The sequence below is a fragment of the Hipposideros armiger genome, unplaced genomic scaffold (genome assembly GCF_001890085.2).
Source record: "Hipposideros armiger isolate ML-2016 unplaced genomic scaffold, ASM189008v1 scaffold_662, whole genome shotgun sequence".
Classification (NCBI taxonomy): domain Eukaryota; kingdom Metazoa; phylum Chordata; class Mammalia; order Chiroptera; family Hipposideridae; genus Hipposideros; species Hipposideros armiger.
This window is the reverse complement of record NW_017732012.1, coordinates 764,995-776,484: the sequence shown is the minus strand read 5'-3', so window position 1 is coordinate 776,484 and position 11,490 is coordinate 764,995. Positions and strand designations below refer to the sequence as shown.

Here is an 11,490-nt window from a genome sequence, read left to right as displayed (position 1 = left end):
GCCACTGAGCTGCCAACAGGTAGCAGGATGGCTCAGCTTTAAAAAAAAAAAAAAAAAAAAGTCACCGTCATCTTCAAATAGTCTAGGCAAGGCTAATTAAATGGGAATCATAAATAAAGTGATTTATTTTTCTTGTGAGGCCCCTTCCCAGTAGTAATTACTCTGGTAGGAAAAAAGGAAAATTACAACTACCATCAGAAGATATTAAGGCACCTCTTACTATTAGGAAAACTCTTTACTCCAGATAAGGCATAGCATGTGAACTCAGAATCAAGACTGAAAGTGAATAAAGGTTAGAAAAGAAAAAATGAATACTACATAGAAACTAAAAGTTACTCCATTTGGCAATTACTACAGATGTGCTTTCAATGACATCATTCTGTCTTGTATGTGAAATATACATGTGAAATTGGATCAGATTTATAAATATGTGTATCGTGAACTGTAGTCACCCTTCGAGTCTCCTTTTCTGTGCCTTTTTTCCTGACAGCTCTCCTGCACATAACCCTCAGGGCTTCATTCTTTTTTTTTTTTAATTAGGTATGCATTTATTTTTATTTATTTTTTTCTTTTTTAAGATTTTATAGGGGAATTGGGGGAGGGGAACAGTGTTGGGGAATTGGGAAAGGGGACCAGCCAAGTTGTTGTTCTTTAATCTTCATTGTGGAAGGTGCCAGTTGCCATCTGGCTTCCCGTCAGCAGCTCGTGGCCTCTAAGTTCAAGGTGCTGTGTTCATTCAGTCTTAGTTGCGGGTGGGCGTAGCCACCATCCCATGCGGGAGTCAAGCCAGCAGCCTTGTTGTTAAAGAGAGCACACACTATCCACTGAGCCATCCGGCGGCAGCTCAGCTCAAAGTGCTGAGTTCAGTCTTAGTTGCGGGTGGGCATAGCCCACCATCGAACAGGTAATCTCGTTGTTATACCAGCTGAGCCATCCTGACACCTGTTGGCAGCTCAGCGACAGCTCAGCTTGGCTTGGACGCAGCATCACTGGCCCATGTGGGAATCGAACCGGCTCAGAGCCTGCGTTCTTAAGTCAGGGCTTCATTCTTAAACCCTTCTTTCCTTTCTCTAGAAATGTCATCCTCAGAAAAGTTTCAACTATTATCACTGAAACCTGAATATTTCATTGACCTACTAAATATCTCCCTCCAACCAGGAGCTCTAAACTGAATTTCAATGTGCCTACTGGGCACCCCTAATGCCACCCACTACCATCTCAGTTGAGAAAGTAAAAAAATAAATTTTTATTTTTAGTCACCACAAAAATGCTCCAACACCTGAATTCCCCATTGTGATGATGACATTGTATGTGTCAACTTAGCTAGGCAATAGTGCCCAATTGTCAAACACTAGTGGACATGTTGCTGTGAAGGTATTTTGTAAATGATTAACATCTATAATCAGTTGACTTTGAGTAAAGGAGGTTATCTTCTATAATGTGGATGGCCCTCATCCAATCAGTTGAAGGACTAAAGAGCAAAACTGAGATTTCCCGAAGAAACTCTGCATCAAGACTATAACATAGTAATCCTGCCTGAGTTTCCAAACTACTGGCCCAGCCCTACAGATTTAGAATTTGCCAGCCCCACAATCACACTAGCCAATTCCTTAAAATTAACCTATTCCCTTCCCCCCTCTAGTCATGTAACTTAATAATAAAATCATGTCTTTTAACACCAACTTTGTGATGCTTCAGGATTTAACCAAGGATCTGTTTATCAAGGCTTTTTCTTGCGATGAGTTCTATTTCCAATTATTTCCAACTCCCTCCAAACAAACAAATACACACACGCAATTTGGGATATATACGAAAATTTACCCTTTCCTGTCCTTTATCCAAAAGTCTGTCAGGGATGGATCTGAACTGCTGATAGAAATAAGGGGAAAACAATGGGAATAAGTGGTATAGACAAAAGCATTAAAAGGAAAGATAGAGAAAAGGGAGAATCACCTGCTGTTTGGGGAGGGGTGATTTTCGTACATTTTTTTAAAGATACAGAAAATAAATAAATGACAAGTTGAAAAGCTCAGAAAAGTCTCAGAAGCAACCAAATAATTGTGTTAGTCCGGTTACCGCATTACCCACTAATAATGTTCATCAATAAATGATCCAAAAACAATGTCCCTTTGAAACTAGGTACTTCCCATATAATTGTATCCTTTCACTAAGATGCCACTTAAAGTAACATCGCTGTTTAGATATTCTGAGTTTATAAAATGTCATTTTCTTTACTATATTAACTTGAAGGTAGACTCAAGTGCTGTTAAAAGCAAGAGGCTAGATATTAATCAAAACTGACTTCACGGGCCAGCCGAGTGGCGCATTGGTTAAGAGCTGGCTTGGGATGCCAGCTCTGAGCAGCAGGGCCCCAGTTTGGATCCCACATGAGGACCAGTGACACTGCCCTCTACAGCTAAGATGGTGAACAACAGCTCGACCTGGAGATGGGCTGCTGTGAGTCACCGGCAAAGGTGTAGGCTGCAGCCCCTGCTGCAGTGGGCTGCTGTGAGCTACGTGAGTGGCCGGCAGCCAGCGTGAGTGGCCAGCAGCCGGTATAAGCTGCCAAGGGCCGCCGTGGGCGGCCGTCCAGAGGCCGGCGACCAATCTGCCTCACCGGGGAAGAGCGCAATAATACCAACATGGGCCAGTGAAGAGACGTCCTACACAACTAGACTGAAGAACAAAAGGGCAGCAACTTGTCTGTTCCCTTTCCCTGATTCCTCAGCGCTGTTCCCCTCCCCAATTCCCCAATAAAATCTTTAAAAGAAAAAATTTGACTTCACCAGTGACAGAAAAGGAATATATGACTGTCCCTAGGGTACCTCAAAAGTGGAGCAAACACCTAATTTCCCAAAATTTACATGACACGTTCACTCATACTCTCTCCTTCTTATAGCTCTCTCACCTATAATACCCTTTTTAAAAAGCTATATACATGATTATGGGTGAAAAATAAAAGGATAACCATTTCCCTAACCAAACTCAATATGGTCCCTTTATCAAAAGACTGAAGAAAAATAATAGTAAAACTTGAGTGTTTACACAAAAACAGAAAAAGCAATGAAGATAAGGAAAGGCAACACTTTGGAATATATAGACAAGTGCCTATAATAAATTCCCCTTCTTCATACAAGAAATATGTGCAAGACAAAGGCAAAACAATGCACACAGGTAAGGTTAAACACATTCTCCATTTACAGTTCAAAAAATACTTTCCACATGTTTTCTCATTTAATCTCATATAATTAATTATGTGAGGAACACTGGCATACATTATCCCATTTTAAAGAAATGGCCTGCCCAAGACATCACAATAATAGAGGCAAGATTAGAAGTCAGGTTTTCTGATCTCTTTGTACTCTTTTCTACTATATCTAAAGATATTACAGGGCATTTGGATAAAGAAAATAAATTCACATTTTCAGTGAGTATATGCCCAAATACTGTGTTAGGCAGTTTATTTGTATCTTCTCATTTAATCCTCATAACCATCCCTTTGACACATTATTATCTTCGTTTAGCAGGTGAAGCTGTTCTAGCAGAGAGGTTAATTGTCTAAATTCACACAATTAGAAAGTGGTAGAGCCCACAGTGACTTCAAATTCCATACATTCTACGGCAGAGATTCCCACTTGTGTCACAATATCCATTCCCTATTTACTCCTTAGTAATAACATATCTGACATTAAGCTGAGTACAATGCCATGTATTAATTACTAAAAGACTGTATTCCCTAGGCTTTCTGGCAACTAGATATGGTCATTTAACAAAATTTTGGCCAATGAGAGCTTAGTGAAAGTGCTGCACTGAACTTCCAGGAAGCATACTTAGGAGTCTCCTCTCCCTTAACACTTCCTCCCTCCTATCTGGAATGAGGATGTTATGACTATAGCTCTAACAACCATCTGACTATGAGGATAGGAGTCAACCCTAGGAAAAGCACAACTATATGTTAGAACTTGAATTCCTAACAATTGTGTAGTGTCATGGCCTTGCACTGCCTGCTATGCCTTTTGCAAGAGAAAGAAATAAACTACTATTCTGTTTACATCAATGATATTTGGGGATTCTTTATTACAGACCACTGAAGTTTACCTTAACAAACATACTCTATTATACTTAGCTCAAAAGCTAAAGGAAATTATTCCCTTGACATCAAGGTTTACACATGTCAAGAAGTAATGGTACTGTTTATAAGTGGGGCTTTTTTCTTAGGCTAATAAGATCATCATTTTACATTTAACCATTTAATAACTTTTATATTCCTTTTCACAACCTCCCTGGAGAAGTATTTTTATATCCTTCCCCCCAAAATACCAAAAATTAGTCATAAATGCAGATAAACTAAGACTCTTAAGAGAACTACTAAATACACAAAACTAAGCATTCAATTAAGTAATACATTCAATTAATATTTGAGTTTCTACAATGCACTCTACCTAAAAATATCAGGGTAAACAAATAGATATAGTCCCAGCCCTCAAAGAGCTAAAAATGATCTTATGTTAAAATGTCATGAGTAAAAAATGATGCTGAACATCTCCAATCGCTAGGAAAATGCAAATCAAAACCATGAAACTACTTCACACATAGTAGAACGTCTACTATCAAAAAATGTGTTGGGGGCCGGCCGAGTGGCGCGTTGGTTGGGAGCTGGCTTGGGACGCCAGAGGGCCCCAGTTCGGATCCCACATATGAGGGCCAGTGACACTGCCCTCTACAGCTAAGATGCTGACAAAAGCTCGACCTGGAGCTGGGCTGCCGTGAGTCGCCTGCGAAGGTGTAGGCTTCAGCCCCTACTGCAGTGGGTTGCCATGAGCTACCGTGTGTGGCCAGCAGCCAGCGTGAGCGACCAGCAGTCGCCATGAGCGGCCGTCCAGAAGCCGGCGACTGATGTGCCTTGCCCGGGAAGAGCACAATGATGGTGCCAACTTGGGCCAGTGAAGCAACATCCTCCACAACTAGACTGAAGAACAAAATAACAGCAACTTGTCTGTTCCCCTTCCCCCAATTCCCCACCACTGTTCCCATCCCCCCAATTCCCCAATAAAAATCTTTAAAAAAAAAAGTGTTGGGAAGGATGTGGAGAAACTGGAAGCCTTGCAAACTGTTGGTGGGAATGTAATAAAATGTTGCTGTTGCTGTATTAGACAGTATGGCGGCTCCTGAAAAAATTAAAAATAGGGCCAGCTGAGTGGCACGCTGGTTAAGAGCTGGCTTGGGACACCAGAGGGCCCCAGTTCGGATACCATATATGAGGGCCAGTGACACTACCCTCTACAGCTAAGAAGCTGAACAACAGCTCAACCTGGAGCTGGGCTGCCGTGAGTCGCCAGTGACTGCGGAGGCTGCAGCCCCTGTGGCAGTGGGTTGCCTTGGGCTACCGTGTGTGGCCAGCAGCCAGCGTGAGCAGCCCTCAAGCCGCCGTGAGCAGCCTGTCTGTTCCCCTTCCCCAATTCCCCAGCGCTGTTCCCATCCCCCCAATTCCCCAATAAAAATCTTAAAAAAAAAAAAATTAAAAACAGAATTACCATATGATCCAGCAGTTCCACTTTTAGGTATATACCCAAAAGAACTGAAGGCAGAGTCTCAAAGAGGTATTTGTACACACGTTCACAGCAGCACTATTCACAATAGCTAAAAGGTAAAAGCAACCCAAATGTCTGTCGACAGATGAATAAATAAGCAAAATGTAGTATATCATACTATTCCTTAAAAAGGCATTAAATCGTGATGCATGCTACATGATGAACCTTGATACTATGCTCTGGTATCTAAAGTAGTCAAATTCGTAGAGACAGGAAGTCAAATGGTGGTTGCCAGGGGCTGGGGGGTTAGGTGACTAGGGAGTTGTTTTTTTTATGTATAGAGTTTGAGTTTTGCAAGGTAAAAAGATTTCCAGAGATGGATATGGTGCTGGCTGTACAACAACATGAATGTACTTAATACCCCTAGCCTGTGTACTTAAAAATGGTTAAGACGGTAAATTTTATGTTGTATATATATTTTACCATAATGAAAGGAAAATTAGAAAAGAAAAAAATATCATAAGCAAATTAACATACAAATTTTTACACATTTTCAACTAAAAGGTGAGAAAAGTGTTGCTTAAATTACCTGTAGTTTAGTTACTAAAATTCCCAAAATAGTCTGTAGTATATAAAACCCATTAAACTAAAAAAGAAAAAAAAATTTTTTCTCTGGAATGCAAATAAAATTTCTAATGATTTCACTTAACAGAGGAATGTTATATCAAAGTATCTCTAGAACATGGCACAAGATTTGAAAAATGTTCCCAAGACAATGCACAGTATAGCACAAAGTTCATCATATCTACCATGTTAAATGTTGGGTCAAATTTCCTTTGAACATTTGGATATTACTTTGAAAAAAACTGTTGGAAAGCTGTTAATATACTCCAGCCAAAGGCTTTCTAGATATGGCTAACAACTGCTAACTCCAAAGCATCAGGGAATTCAAAGGCTGCTATTTGGGTAAACCTGCATGGATTTTCTAGATGTAGTTTTCAAGATGTATCCAAGTTTAAAATGCTGTCAGACATGGGACAGCAGAACAGTAAGTAACAGAACTCATCTCATCTTATGTAGCAAATCCATGTTCTAGTGTGGAGGCCTTATTCCTAAGAACATGAAGCCAAGAGCTGGTATAAGAAGGGAGAGGGAGAAATTGGGGGGGCGGGGGAGGGGAGGCGGGGGAGGGGAGAAGAGAGAGAAGAGAGAAGAGAGAAGGAGGGAAGGAGGGAGGGAGGGAGAAAAGAATGGACTATAAGGAACTGACTAGATTAAAAACATTTAAGTAAGGGGTAGGTTTGGATTTTTTTTTTTTTTTTTGCTCACAACTTGGTAATGTGTTGCCATTTGAAAGAAGAGTAGTAAAAATGAATCGGGCATATCAATGCTTACACAAATTTGTTTTGCTAATTCATCAATTCACAAATTGGTACACATTTTATACAAGAATCTAGTAGACTCCTCCAGACATTGCTGGGGAGACTGACTGGCAGATGAAAAGTACAGGGATCAATGAAATTGGATTGTAAATGCCATGAAGGCAGAATCCCTGTTTTATTCTCTGCTGTTATCCCCAGTGGGCAACATAGAACCTCATCTATGACAGACAAAAGTTAAGGCTTTAGGAGTTATTTTAAGGAGTTTGCTATATTGAATCATAAGGGATTAACAAAAAAACCATAGCTATTTTCAACATTAAATACCAAGCAAATGTGTATCCCATACGAATGAAACATAGCTGTCAAAAACTGGTATTTCTCATAAACAAACAACCCAACCAAGCCTAAAGCTACTTTCCGTCATCATTATACAACTGATCCTGAAATAATTAGCTTTGTTAACAATTAAAGTTGGGGAGGAAAAAAAACAATTTCGGTTAAGATGAGGAAAAAAGATGTAAGCAGATGGGTTCCATGCAGATCAGGCTCTAAGGGAGTAGAGCTGGCGAGCTCTGTGGCTTTTGTCCTCCAAGCCAATTTTAAAAGGAAAAAAAACATTGGAAAAGAAAACATTGAAAATAACACCATGGCATTCATTACTATGAAGCCAGAAAGTCAGTCCTTTTTTGTAAACCTAACATGTGCACAGATACATATGGCACATGACTCTAAAATACATTATATACAGATATTTTTGTAGGTACTATATTATTTCTTAACAACCCTTAATAGGACAAGCAGGAAAATTCCCAAGTAATGAAAGACAATTTCCCCAACATCTGTACCTAATCTCCCCTATTCAACCTCTCTTGAAACAACTGCACATGCCAATACAGCTAACATTTTAAAATAATATATTTTTAATCATTCCTATCACAATCTACTACCTCAAACATAATTATTACAATTTCTAAAGGCTCTTTTCTCATATGCTTATAACTTAATCCCACTTGCAGAGAATACTCTTTTTAAACTAACCTGACATAGATTCTCTTTACAAATCCACATCACTAAAGCACTCCCGCAAAACAGTTGTCAGCAAGCAACATACAATAAAACTCACCCTCCTTACTTTATGTTTGGTTTTCTCTCACTCTTCACATGTTGGTTCATGGGTATAGAAGTTCTTCCTCCACCCATCTTCACTCAGTTTAGGTCTCTATGCCTGCTCCCCAAGGGAAGATGATAAAAGCTACTTCCCAAGGTGTAGGACAACTCGCTCTGCTCTGCCCCCTTCCCCCAACCCCTTCCAGGGCTCATGGTGTTCAGTCTTTCACCTCAAAAGGGTGAGGAGAAGTTTTCAAAAATCAGTGTAGTCACTTACCCCAGTAGCAAATCCCAGGTGGATACAAATTGGGCAAAGGAAGACTTGGGAGATACTTTAAAGGATTGGTTCATCCTGTGCCCCCAACAAACATAATGCCTGAAGATTGGTTGGTGTTCATTGGTCAAAGGAAAACAGAATGTTCACTTTAGTGTGTTTCTTCACAATATGGCTGAGAAGAGGTAGAGGATTTATAAGATGTTGCTGGCAATTTCCCTCTGAAGAGGAAAAGGGAACTGAATGAGAAGGGGGGGAAAAGGGATAGTTTCTTGATGTCACTCTCCCCTCCACCCCTAGATGCTATCAAGAGGGGCTCTAAGGAAACTTGAGAAAAACATTTAAAAGCTATCCCCACAGATACTAAGTGGAATTTTAACTGGTAGCCAAAAGTCTCAAGGTTAGATATGCAGCTCCTTACCCCCTACAGGGGAAGAGGCGGGAAGAAAAAGTGACTCTAGACTGAGTGGAGGATTGTATGGGACTGAAATTTGCTGTTCCCCTTCTTGGCTCTCTGTGCTCAGAATCACAGACTGCCCCCCTCCCCGACAAGCAGACTCCAGCACCTGGTGGGGGTAAGAGAAGACAAGAAAGAAAGAACGGGGAGACAGAAAGATGAAAACATCAACAGCCATGTTGCCAAACTAACAACTAAATCTATGACATGAAAGAAGGGAATTAATAGCACTAACCAGGATAGAAAGAAATAACAGATTATCTCAAAACAAAAGAGGTCTCTTCCCCTTTGACATACTAACCAAGTAACACACAGTAACCGTCAGACAAAAAATTTAACGAGGACTGTTTAGTTTTTCATTCTAAAAGATAGAAAATAAATGTTAAATCTCCAGGATTGGAATTTCAGAGTGTTTTGTTCCAAATGAATATCTTAAAGTATTTTGACAGTGAATTGTTTTTTTAAAAAAAAACTTTTAAACTACCCAATGTTGTGCAAGAATGAAAATAACACTTAAAGTTTAATGGTTACAGTTACTACAAACATCCATAAATATAATAAACATGTCAAATCTACAAAAAAGAAATACCTTCCATACTACGCTGCCCATATACTTCCCATACAGATTTAGCATTTAACCAACTCCACAAAGACGTTGGAACAATTTCGTAATTAATGGGAAAACAGCACACTGAAAATTTACATCTAAGTTACATTCAACACGGTTAGTACAATAACTCCACTCATAGAAAGAATTCACGCATCTCTATTCATAAACACAAATGGGATAAAATACTGGGATTACAAATCTGCTCTAAGACATAAAGATAAATTAGTAATTTTAAAATTATCCCCTATTTTGGCTTTTTTAAAGGGGAGAAAGGGGAGGTAAGAGTTGCATCAGAGTCAAATACTTTAAAAAAACACAAAACAGGCAATTATTTTGTCACCCCATTCTTATTCAGAGGGCTGTCAAAGGAAAGAGGAATGACTGTCACACTGTCTACAATTTACACGTAAGGAGGAAAAACATGGGATTAAAAACATCATGACTGCAGAAGGAACACCACATCCTCCTCCCTCGGTCATACCACAGGAATTTGTCTGATGGAAGCAGGGGCAGCAGAGATGACCACACTCTTGGGGACAGGTTCGCACAGCGCATTCCCAGGGTTACCACACCCCCTCACCCCTCACAACAGGGAAACCATACTTCACGCCCGAGGACGCTGCCTCGCCAGCACTCCTCCCAGTCACACGCACAAGGCATCGTCGACCCCCGCCCAGCACACCCGCCAAGCCCGCCCAGGTTCTGCCTCGCTTCCCATCGCGTCAGGCTCTGAGACGACCCCCGGCCTTCCCAAACCCTGGGCCCCGGGTGGGCGCGCACAGCCCTGTTCACTCCCGGGGCCGAGCCCCGGCTCGCTTCCGAGTCCGTTCGGCCGAACTCATCCGCTGCGGGGAGTGGGACGCGGGGCGGGCGCGCCTCCACCTCACTCCTTACCCCGGGGAGGGACGCGATCGGACCGCTCACCTGGCTCGGGCGGCTGCTCCCTTGCACTCGGCCAGATGAGCCCGGCTGGGGCCTCCGAGGGAAGGGCTGGCTGCCGGGCGGGATGGAGGTCCGAGGAGAAGGGGGATGGGGTCGGGATGCCGGGAGCCGCCTCCCTCCTCCTCCGCCACCGCGGCTCCCGCAGCCAGGCCCGGCGCCCTCGCACACTCGCCCACTTTCTCACAGCCTCGCGGTCACTCCGGCTTGCCCTCGCCCCCACTCCCACACACACACTCGTTCCCACACACTCACGCCCGGCCGCTCCTCGCTCCCTCACTCGCCTGGCGTGCGCGCGCGCGCGCGCGCGACCTCGCTCACACACAGCGCGCGCGACGCCGGCTGAGGCCGCCCCGCGCTGCCCCAGACCGAGGCGCCGCGTGCAGAGCCCCGGCGCGCGCCCCGGCCCCGCCCTCCAGGCGCGGCTGCGCGGCGGCCGGGGGCCCGGCCTGCCCGCCGAATCCCGACCAGCGGGCCTAACACCTGGGGTGGGCCACTTGGGGTGGGAGCCGTCCTCCCTGCACCGGATCCCGACCCGCGGCCATCGCCGGCCTCAGGGGTTGCGGACCGGCGATGGAGCGCGCGCGCTGGGGGGAAAACGGGAGCGCGAGAGCGCTTCGAGGACGCGGTTTTCCCCACCCGCTCCCAAACCGTCCTCACTGAGGAAGGGAAGCGGGTGGGGGGCGAGGTTTGTTCCCTCCTCGAAACCGCGAGATTGATCCCTTCCGTTGTGCACCCTCCTCGCCCTCGCATTCCCTCCTCGGGCAGCATTCAACCACGCTTTGAACCCTGACGCAAGCCCACCGAGCCTCCAGGACGCGGTGTCCGCGCCTCTGCCTCGCGCCCAGCCCAGCCCACCTCCCGCTCAGCCTTTTTGACGGCCTCCGAGGCAAAGATTTGGGGACAAAGATCATTAATACCTATTAAGGTCCTTATCCGTGTACGGAGTATACGCAATGCCTCTGTATATTGTGAAGCAAATTTTTAAAGTACATCATATATTCTAGAAGCTTTCAAGACAGATTTTTAAAGATATAAGGTAGTGTGGTACACACTAGGTGCCACTTAGAAACCAGTGTAAACCTTGGGCAAATTAGCTACTTAACTTCATCTGAGCCTTGAAAAGATAAAAGTATATTTCAAGGTTGCTGTGAGAATGAAATGAGATTATATATTTAAGAGCATTTTGT

At 43.3% G+C, this 11,490-nt stretch overlaps 1 protein-coding gene across 7 annotated transcripts in view; it reads right to left on the bottom strand.

Annotated features, from left to right (window-relative positions):
- The window catches only part of RIMKLB (ribosomal modification protein rimK like family member B), a 48,403-nt gene extending 37,728 nt beyond the window's left edge, over window positions 1-10,675 (bottom strand). For 2 of the 7 annotated variants that reach the window (XR_002122088.1, XR_002122087.1), the window contains exon 1: window positions 10,286-10,613. The gene's annotated coding sequence lies outside the window, so the exon portion shown is untranslated. Of the gene's footprint in view, window positions 1-8,036; window positions 8,139-8,297; window positions 8,516-9,052; window positions 9,113-10,285 lie in introns of those variants that run through there. The other 5 variants (XR_002122090.1, XM_019626188.1, XM_019626186.1 and 2 more) reach the window with 4 other exon arrangements.
- Window positions 10,676-11,490: the final 815 nt, after the last annotated feature.